Here is a 10,178-nt window from a genome sequence, read left to right as displayed (position 1 = left end):
AATTCCCAATTTTATATTAGGACGTTTAAGATGCTCCTTTTGAGACTAATATGAATCCAACTGTTAGTGGTCATTACAATCTGCTGTAAGAATATATATATATATATATATATATATATATATATAACTTTTTTCAATTAATATAGTTGTTTACATTTCTGATGCACCAAATATATGTACCTTAATGATCTCTAAAGCTGATCAAGTACCTATACTCCCATGTCACACTATTTGATCTATATCAGATGAATGTGGATTTTTCACTCGAAAACAAGTCGAGTGAGGAAGAATAGTCGCTGATGATATCTTCTATTTCTTTTTCACTAAATCTTGAATCTGAGGGAGCAGCAATTAAAGAAAGAGTGTAATAAAGATTAGGCAAGAGTCTCCTATTATGCTTTTCTAGCTTCATCTTGCAATGGTGCAAATTGTGAAGCTAGGATGTTAGCCGTTGTAGAATATGGCAAGTAAATACCAAACCTTGTTTCCTTTCATAATTCATCTACTTCTTTCAACATGTCATGTTGAATTCTCCTCCTCGGTGCATCTTCATTTGTTCGTATCCAGTTTCACTACCATATGTCTGCTGCAAAACAACTCTTTAGGATAGGCTCCTCTACTTTGATGGTTTGAAAATAAAGGCTCATTCCTTTGGCAGCCAGAATGCAGAGGGAATTGACTAATAGATGTTAACCAATGCGAAGGCTTCATTGACTTTTCTTTTATTTTTATTTCTTTTTAAGAGTAATAGCGGGGACCACCATCTAATATACTTAGATTAGAAAGCACCATCAAGATTGGAACCTGGAACTTTCTTTCATGTAGATGCAGGGTGGTATCACTAAGCTAGAGTCTTGTTTGCAATGAAAATAGTTTAATCTCTTCCTCAGAGTTTATGCCTATAAAAAAAAATGCCAATATAACTTTTAGTTCTTATGTTGATCACTAGTTTCTAAGTTGTTTTGTTAAGTTCTCTTCTTCTGCAGAGTACACAGTGCATGCTGGTATCCACCACCAGCGTTGAGCTTGGTGCATGCAATTTTCACTGATGTATGGTGATAGTTTCTTGTATTTCTTTGATTTCATTTCTTGGCTCTTGCTCCTTTAGCCCACTAATTAATGCATGCGTATGTCCCTGTAGACACCACACTTTGTCAATGAAGTGAAACTAAGGACCATCTATGCTTACACCTTCAATATGCTCAAAATCACCTCGTCTGAATTTTAAAAGAGTCAGATGCCCATAAAATAATGATGCAAAGAATATGTAATCACAATTGTTTATAGCTATCCTATCACTGGATGATTAGAGTGACGAAATGAGCAAATTATCTGCTTGTTTAGTGCTGAATGAGGGCTCCTTCATTGGTGTCTTATTAGATGATTAGAGATCATCCCCACGGACAATGACTGGTGCTGAAATCTTTCAGTCAAATATGTATATGATATAAAACCTCCCTGTTATCTCCATGATTTAAGCATTCAAACAGTGTTTTTTAAGACCTTCTGAGTCCTGGTGAGGACCCATTCAGATGCCATTTAAGATCTTTAAACCTTCATCCTTGCCAAAGCGGAGATTCTGCAGTTCCTCCTCCACTAAGCATAAAGAGAAGTTATGTTAGATTTGCATACCCGTTCACCAGTGGACTCAAGATTCTTGACCGCAATGTAGGCATATACATTTTTCTTTTGGTTCTCCCTGCTAACTATATCCCTCCAGATTTCCTATGTAATTGTTGCCCGCCGCTCCTGATTTAATTCGAGGTTAACCAGGGAAGGCATCTTAGTAGATAGATTGTTATTTTTCTTTCTATCATATGAGTTTGCGAGCACTCAACAATAGGAGCTCTAAAAGGTGGAATCCATTGAGACAAAAGTTTGTGTGGGGGAGCATGCAATGCAATCCCTGTCAAAAAGATAATAGTGCCCAACCGACCGCATCACCTAAGTGGTCCTTAAGGAAATAGTTCCCACACATTAAATAAGGCTAACAAGGACATGGAAGCTAGGCCTGGTCCTATCACAATGCTGATTCTTTTCTTCCATTTGACCCCATTATTTCATTGTACGATAAGGAAACGGAAAAGAAAGCGTGAGGGAGGCATCAACCATGATAAATCTGGTATAAGGACCGGGGGTGTAGGCATTCTCTCAAGAATAGATATCGTTGATGCAGAATTTCGTTTCAAGATTGAATCAATAGAAATTAGATGGTGACACTAGGTTATAGATAATTATGGGATCTGTAAAAAAAATCTTTGATTGGAGATGATTCTGATGGAGATCCTCCGATGCTCAACTCAAAAATTCAACAACAAAAGGAAAGAAATGAAGAGAGGAGATTTTATATCTTTGGGGTCTCTTGTAAATCTTTATTTATAGACGGAGACTGAAGAGCCATATGAGGAAAGAGAATTAAGCGGTTAATATTAACTTATCCGGTTAGATATGGCCGTTATCCTTCTCTTATCTGGAGAGATATTTTTGTTATTTCTTCCTTATCTGCTTTTGGGCAGTTGTTATATTGGGGTCATTTGAATTTTGAATGAGGCATGGGATTTGAAAATTTGGGAAGGTCAATCTTTTTTCTATATGCTTCACGGCTTCGGCTAGTACAAAATTACCTCCAATATTAGCCCTCCTACTCTCGAGTTCAAGTCAGAATTGGATCGGACAAAAGAAGTACTTTAGCCTTACCGAAGACGTGCTATGTCTATAGCTTTCGATGAGATGAGGGGTCACATCATCTCGTTTGTTGCCGAAGCTAACTGGCTGAGGATCCTTATAGATTACCCCCCGCTTCTCAAACTGATGAGGTCTGTGCTCATGTAGGTTGGATCGATGAGCATTTGGGGTCCTTATTTGTTAGGCTGATCAGAGACCATCTCATTTAAAAGCTGATCAAAAGCTCCTTTAGTCAGACCAATCAAAGACCGTCTTGTTTTAAAGCTGATCAAAAGCTCTTTCAGTTGGACCAATCAAAGGCCGTCTTATTTTAAAGTCAATCAAAAGCTCTTTCAATTGACTGGCCGATCAAAGATCATCTTGTTTTAAAGTCGATCAAAGATTCCTTCAATTGACTGGCCGATCAAAGACCGTCTTATTTTAAAATCGATCAAAGACTCCTTTAGATGACTGGCTGATCAAAGGCTGTCATATTTTAAAATCGATCAAAGACTTCTTCAATTGACTGACCGATCAAAGGCTATCTTATTTTAAAGCCAATCAAAAGGTTCTTCAGTTAATTGGCCGATCAAAGGCCATCTCATTTTAAAGTTGATCAAAGGCTCCTTCAAATGATTGGCCGATCAAAGACTCCTTTAGATGACTGATCGATCAAGGGCTATCTTATTTTAAAGTTGATCAAAAGCTCTTTCAGTTGACTGTTCGATCAAAGGCCATCTCGTTTTAAAGTCGATCAAAAGCTCCTTCAGTGTACTGACCGATCAAAAGTCATCTCATTTTAAAGCCGATCAAAGACTCCTTCAGTTGACTGGCCGATCAAAGACTCTCATTTTAAAGCTGATCAAAGACTTCTTCAGTCAGGTTGCTCCAAGGCCATCTTATTTTAAAGCCGATCAAAGGCTCCTTCAGTTGACTGACTGATCAAAGGCCATCTTGTTTTAAAGCTGATTAAAGGCTCTTTCAGATGACTGCCTGATCAAAAGCCATCTTGTTTTAAAGTCGATTAAAGACTTTTTTTTGTTGACTTACCGATCAAAGGCCATCATGTTTGTCATCGGAGTGGATGGACTGAGGGTCCTTATAGGTTACCCCTTGTTTATTGTCGGACTGAGGGTTCTTGTAGGTTACCCCTCATTTTTCGCATGACTAAGCTCTTCGCAGACATTTACTTGGTGAAAAGCGAGTATGGCCTTTGGGAGTTTTTATAGATTAGCCTCTGCTTCTTAGTCACCAAGATCTTGAGTTACAGATCTACACACAAAAGATGAGAGAGCTCGCCAGACCAGCTCTAGCTGGATCTTTCGATTTTTCAGTTAAATCGAGCTTTGGAGTAAAATAACAGGTGATTAGATTGGTATTATCCTATTTTAGCTAGTTTGCTTCTCTTTGGCTTTTTTAGATCAGCTCTGGGCTTCATCGAGTTTTTACTTCGACTTTGATCCTTCCTCTCAGCTGTTGGTCTTTCGCTTGATAGCCCGATTTTGGTTTGTTTGGATTGGTTCTATGATGATCTTTGGCCTTCTAGTGATATTGACCCTTTGAGGCTGACTGTCTTAATGGCCCATGCCTTGAGTTGTCTTTAGCTCAGCTTAATTTTATTTTTGAGTTTGATATCCATCGTAGCTTTATCTAATTTTTGCCTCTGCTCATGTGCTCAAGAACCTGTTATTTTACAAGAAAGAAATAGAATAATGGATGGGGCTTGAGAGTCTATTACCATAAAAGTTATAAGTTTTGTTTTTGAAGTGGCCTGATTTTAACTTCGGCTCGATCTTGATCTGGCTTCAGATCAGCCTTGATCAAGAGCCCTGGTCAGCCTGGATCTGGGCTTGGATTGGCCTGGATTTAGATTTTGGTCGGTCTTATTCTGGACTTAGATCGACCTAGATCTGAGCTTTGGTCGACCTTGTTCTGGCTTCGGATCGATCTGAATCTGAGCTCTGGTTGCCCTGAATTTGGCTTCGAATCAGTTTGGATTTGACTTTGGATTGGCCTTGCTTTGGGCTTTAGATCGGCCTAAATCTGAGCTTGGGTCGGCCTTATTTTGAGCTTGAGTCGGCCTGGATGACAGGATCTGGTGGAGATTGGCACCGAGGGAGGAACGTCGGAGGCCCAAATCTCATGGCCGCTCACGAGAGGCTCCAATGCCGTCGAAGGGTGGCTTCAGTGCTGGGAAGGCAGAACTTGGGTCGGACTCACCTCAAGATCACTTGCTAGCGGCCTCGGTGCCGGTAGGGCTTTAGAGCCACTTGCTGGTGGCCTTGACACCACCTAAGATCGGGTCTGCCAGTGGGTGGCTTCGACACCACCCGAGGTAGGATCAGCCAGTGGGGAATTTGTTGCAGCAGATGGCTTCGACGGAGGGGTGAGGATTCGGCCAAGCGCACGGGAGAAGCGGAGGGCCTAGTTCGATTGGGCCCTTTTTGGTCTTCTCATTCCTTGCTTTTCTCCCCCTTTTTTTTTGGGCTCTCTTTCTTTGGAGCCTTAGATGCCATGACCTCCTTCCTCATTTGGATCCCATAAAAATTCAAAATTTTAAATATAAATGAGAAAATAAAATAAACCAATTCGAAAATCAATGATCATTTGGATCGCCAGCCTCCCAATTTGAGTCTGATTAGGATAATTTGGAGGGCGTCGATTGCCTTGGAGGTGTTTAAATCTAATCAGCATCTGTCAATTTATGAATGGCTGGATAATCTGACCAATTTGGAGATGGATGTCAGGATTTCATCCGCATAGGAATAGTGCGATGAAGCTCCTCTCATTGGACATTTGCTCCTTTCCGTAAATGAGCTTGAGGGGGGCTAATATTGGGGGTGATTTTGTACTGGCCAAAGCCGTGAAGCATATCAAGGAAGGATTGACCTTTCCAAATTCTCAAATCCCATGCCTCATTGAAAATTCAAATGACCCCAATATGACAGCTGCCCAAAAGTAGATAAAGAAGAAATAATAAAAATATCTCTAGATAAGGAAAGGATAATGGCCATATCTATCTAGAAAAGTTAAGATTAACCGCTTGATTCTCTTTCCTCACACGGCTCTTTAGCCTCTGCCTATTAATAAAGATCTACAGGAGATCCCCAAGGTATGAAATCTCCTCTCTCTACTCCTTTCCTTCTGTTACTGGATTTCTGACTTGAGCATCGGAGGGTCTCCGTCAGAGCCGCTTCCAGTCGAAGATTTTTTTATAGGTCCCACCATCATCTTTGATCTGCCGTCGTTGTCTGACTTCAGTTGATCCGATCTCGAGATGAAATTCTGCATTAATAGATACAAAGAAGGATAACACTAACATCTTAATCATTAGGTGATGTTTCTCAATCCTATACTCCAGAAGAAGGGAACGATAAATGGGCCTAGACTTTGGATGGCAATGACTTTGTTACTTATATAGTCCTTAGCTCTCTAGCTTTGGTTCCTCTCAAGTTAGTGGTCTGGATAAATGGATGGATAGGTCAATTGGAAAATGGGCCTAGACTTTAGATAGCAATGACTTTGTGTACTTATAGTCCCTGGCTCTCTTGCTTTGGTACATATATGCACACACATTGGGGAGGGGGTGGGGGGGTTTTGTTTTGGCTACGATCGAGTGAATCTATATTCAAATTTGGTTAGATTTAATTAGACATGGACTTATCAATAATTCAAATTGTTGAATGTAATCTGATATTGAATTGATTATACAATTAAAATTATATAATTTGGAGGCTCTTTGCCTATGCATAGTGATCAAAAATATATTTATTGCATCATGTTATTCAAATTATTTGCAAAAAAAATTATGGTGGTTAAGATTATTTTTGGCCATAAATTATGGTGGGGAAGCATTTGAGGCATTATAATAGAGAAAATATTTATTTCAGTCGTAGATCTTTTGGTGGCTTAAAAAGATATTTTTGAAAAAAAAAACCTTCAATTTTTATTCCATAGAAAAGCCAAAATCTATGTCCTACATGAATTTTTCTTTTTCATAAAATATAAAAATTATATTCCAATAGGAATATCATTATCTAAATTCTCTCCTTTGGAAACCCCAACCAAATATGAAGAATTTTTTTTCTACTTCTTATTGACCACAAATTTTTCCCTCCACTTCCCGCGAACCAAACAAGTCTTGAGAAATGATCCTCATAGAGTTGGACCTCAAGGCGTTGGAATTCATTAAGATGGACAAAGTAGATATGCAGTTCAAAACATCTTAGCATCTTACTTAAATCAAAGACACTACTCCTGTACACTACATACAATAAATGTTAGGATGAATTCCTTTCCCAACCCCAACCACCTCCTCCCTTTTCTATCCAAAAAAAAAAAAATTACTACATGCCACAAAACTTTTGGATCTTTAAACAAGCATGCATCCTGTAACTTGTGCCGCTTTCACGACTCATTTAAAGCACTGATAAAAAGAAACTCCTGCTTCCACATTCTGAAAGAACCAATGAGATACTTGGGCATGGCAGCCCTTATACGGTAGAGATAGGAAGGGTAACGCTCATCAGATTGTCACAATTCACAATATATTGTCTACTTGATAGAAATAAAATGCAAGGGTCCGCCACAAAACGTGACACATGCCATAAGCTGTAGATGGCCCTTCTCTGTCAACCACCGGACGTAGCCAGATCCTAAACTTTTACTAATGCAAGAGCCCACCACTTGATCCACATTCACCCTCTGAAAGAGGGACATTACTGTGAGGGAAAAAAGGAAGGAACCCATAGGAAGTGGATTCCTGGATTAATTCCTCCTTTCTTCCATAATGTTTGGTCTCATAGGTGTGTTGCAGAAATGATGATGATGCTGTCCTCTAGAAGCATATAAGTGGGTAGGTTAGAAATGTGGGGTGTGTCTTCCACAAAAAGTCACCACCTTATTGTGTTAATTATTATTCCCTCTGGGTTAAATGAGTGGTGGTTGAGGGTTGCCATGACTGAGAGGATGGTACTATCAGAAATATGTATTATAATTTTGCTAATATAGCAGATAATAGTGTGACTAATATGGACCATCTTAAGATAAGCAGTGCCTTCTTCTAGGTCTTTGTTCTATACCTTTTCCTGACATAGCAAAGGTCCATAGAGATGGAAGGAACCTGCTGAGTTTTGTGATGGGTTCTTAGTTTAGCAGAGCTACAAGTAAACAGATGTTAAAACAGGTCCAAAATTAGATCTGAACTGAACCTGCTGAGTTTTGTTTTTGATCAAGTACATGATGTACAGTGCAAGCTTTTCCTAAATTTGGGCTTTTTCCTGGGATTATTTTTGATCTACCAACAGATCAAAAAGTCTACCACATCAATTCCCAGTGATTGATGATACATAGAGTTCTAATATAATCTAATTCAAAGGCACCTTCTTTTTTATGTTTTGAGTAAGAATTAAGAAGCACAACTAATGGTGAGACATGGCAATTTCCTAATCTATCCATCATTAAAAAATTAGAGCCCGAAAAGAAGAATAAGCCTTCTCTTTGGTCACAATGGAATCCAGATTTTTAACCTCAGAAATTGCGGAGGTTGTAAGAATCCACACTCCCATCACTTCATACTCCCATATATCATGTGAACCAAGATAGCATAAAATATGTTTTAAGTAGTTGATGCTTTGGTTGGATTGGTTGATGGGTGATGTTATCTAAGGCAACCTTTGGAGATACGGTGGGCAACATCTCAACAAAAGCAATAATATCAAGAAGGACTACCTATTGACGGCGTCCAACGTCATTCAGAGGACAATAGTTTCGAGCTTTACGTCTATAAATTAAAGTGTGGCATACAAGAGAACAGCAATGAAAAGGACCTCATTGCTGCCTCCCTCCCACTCTTGTTATTCTAATCTGCAACTTAGCTCTCACGTTAGACAATCTACTCATACTACCAAACCTGGTAGGCCAGCAGTCGTTGACCATGATGCATTGATGTATGGTCATGATCATTATAAGACTACCAACAGCTAATTAGAGGTTGAGATGTCACTTAGTGATCAGTCTCAGAAATGCACCTTAATTGGGGACCGTTAGCCACCTCAATGTTTATGCACAGGAAAAGGGTTAGTGTTGGTCACCGGTTCTCCAATGACCAGTTACAAATTGAGAATGGTTCCAAGTGTTTGTAGTTCTTATCAATTCAATGAGTTCTGATCCTCCCAACTTTGGCGACACAATGCAATTGCAATCATGGCCATTCACATGCTGTGTGACGGCCTTGATGTTTTGGGCCTTGTGTTTTGCAGGAGCTATTGTCCCTTGTATAGTGTGGACAATCCATTATAGCCATTATGCAATACATGGATGGCCATGATAGGGAAACCAGACCATCAAGTTCAGTCGGACCCATTAAATTGGAACATGGGAGAGGGTCCATTGGTGTTTAGATACACCCTAACAGGGCGTGCATGATCTAGATAAGTAGCCAATGCAGTCTGATTGCTAGAGTTTCAATACCAAAAATCACAGGAGATCCACAATAATGGTCTCCATGATTGCAAAAAAGTGAGCCAAGATGGACTCAGATCCCCTGTGATGTGTGTTTTGCACCGTAGAATATTGTATAACCCTAATAGCCACCATGTCAACCATATTGAAAATGGAAGGCTATGGCTTATTCTCGTGATGTATTGTGTTTAAAATCCTCCACAATCATCTCAATTCTCGAGATTAGTCATAGTTGTCCATCTTTGATATGGATGGCATGCTGGCTATCCAAGACTGTAGAGCATTCTATAATATATATTTGTACCATCACAGAATTGAACCCAACCAAGATGAATTTTTTAGACTAAAAATGAAGTTATATAAAAATGCCCTTGTCACTTATTGTCAAAACACTCGAATCATTTATATGTACCAATTGTCACAGGTGTCTAAAATTCTACGCATCCAATGCACAAGACCTAGCTTAAGAGTGGGAAGAAAAATTAAAAAGTGGCATGGAGGAGAATATAGGGCTAGATTTCCTTGTAAGTCAAGGAATAGAACTTTAAAATGAGAAGTGGCAAAAGTAAACTAAAAAAAAATTATGAGGACACCCCTTCAAGTTTGTTGCCCAGCTATGCAACCCAAGAGGGGGGGTGAATTGGGTTTCTAAAAATTTTAAGCTTAACTTAAGACTTATGAAAAATATTTGACAAAAGCTAAATAAATAGGGAGAGTAAAATTAATTCAAGGCTAATGGCTAAAAGCTAGAATGCAAGAGAATAATGAAGAGTTAAAAAAGAGCAATTAGGCACACCACAAACAAAAGGATTTATAGTGGTTCAGTGCCAACCTTGCACCTACATCCACTCCCCAAGCTCCTACTTGAGAATTCCAATCCACTAATCTTGTATTCAACCCGAATACAAACGTCGGAAACTCCGACTCTAGCAATCCCAAGCTAGTCCACTTATTTTTCGAGTACAAGCTAACCCAATACACTCTGATTCAAGGTTCGGATCAACCTTTCTTTGTTTTGGAACCCTTCCAAAACAAAAACAATAACTCAAGCA

Source organism: Elaeis guineensis, chromosome 11 (genome assembly GCF_000442705.2).
Source record: "Elaeis guineensis isolate ETL-2024a chromosome 11, EG11, whole genome shotgun sequence".
Classification (NCBI taxonomy): Eukaryota; Viridiplantae; Streptophyta; class Magnoliopsida; order Arecales; family Arecaceae; genus Elaeis; species Elaeis guineensis.
The sequence above is the reverse complement of the archived record's forward strand: the minus strand, read 5'-3'. Positions refer to the sequence as shown.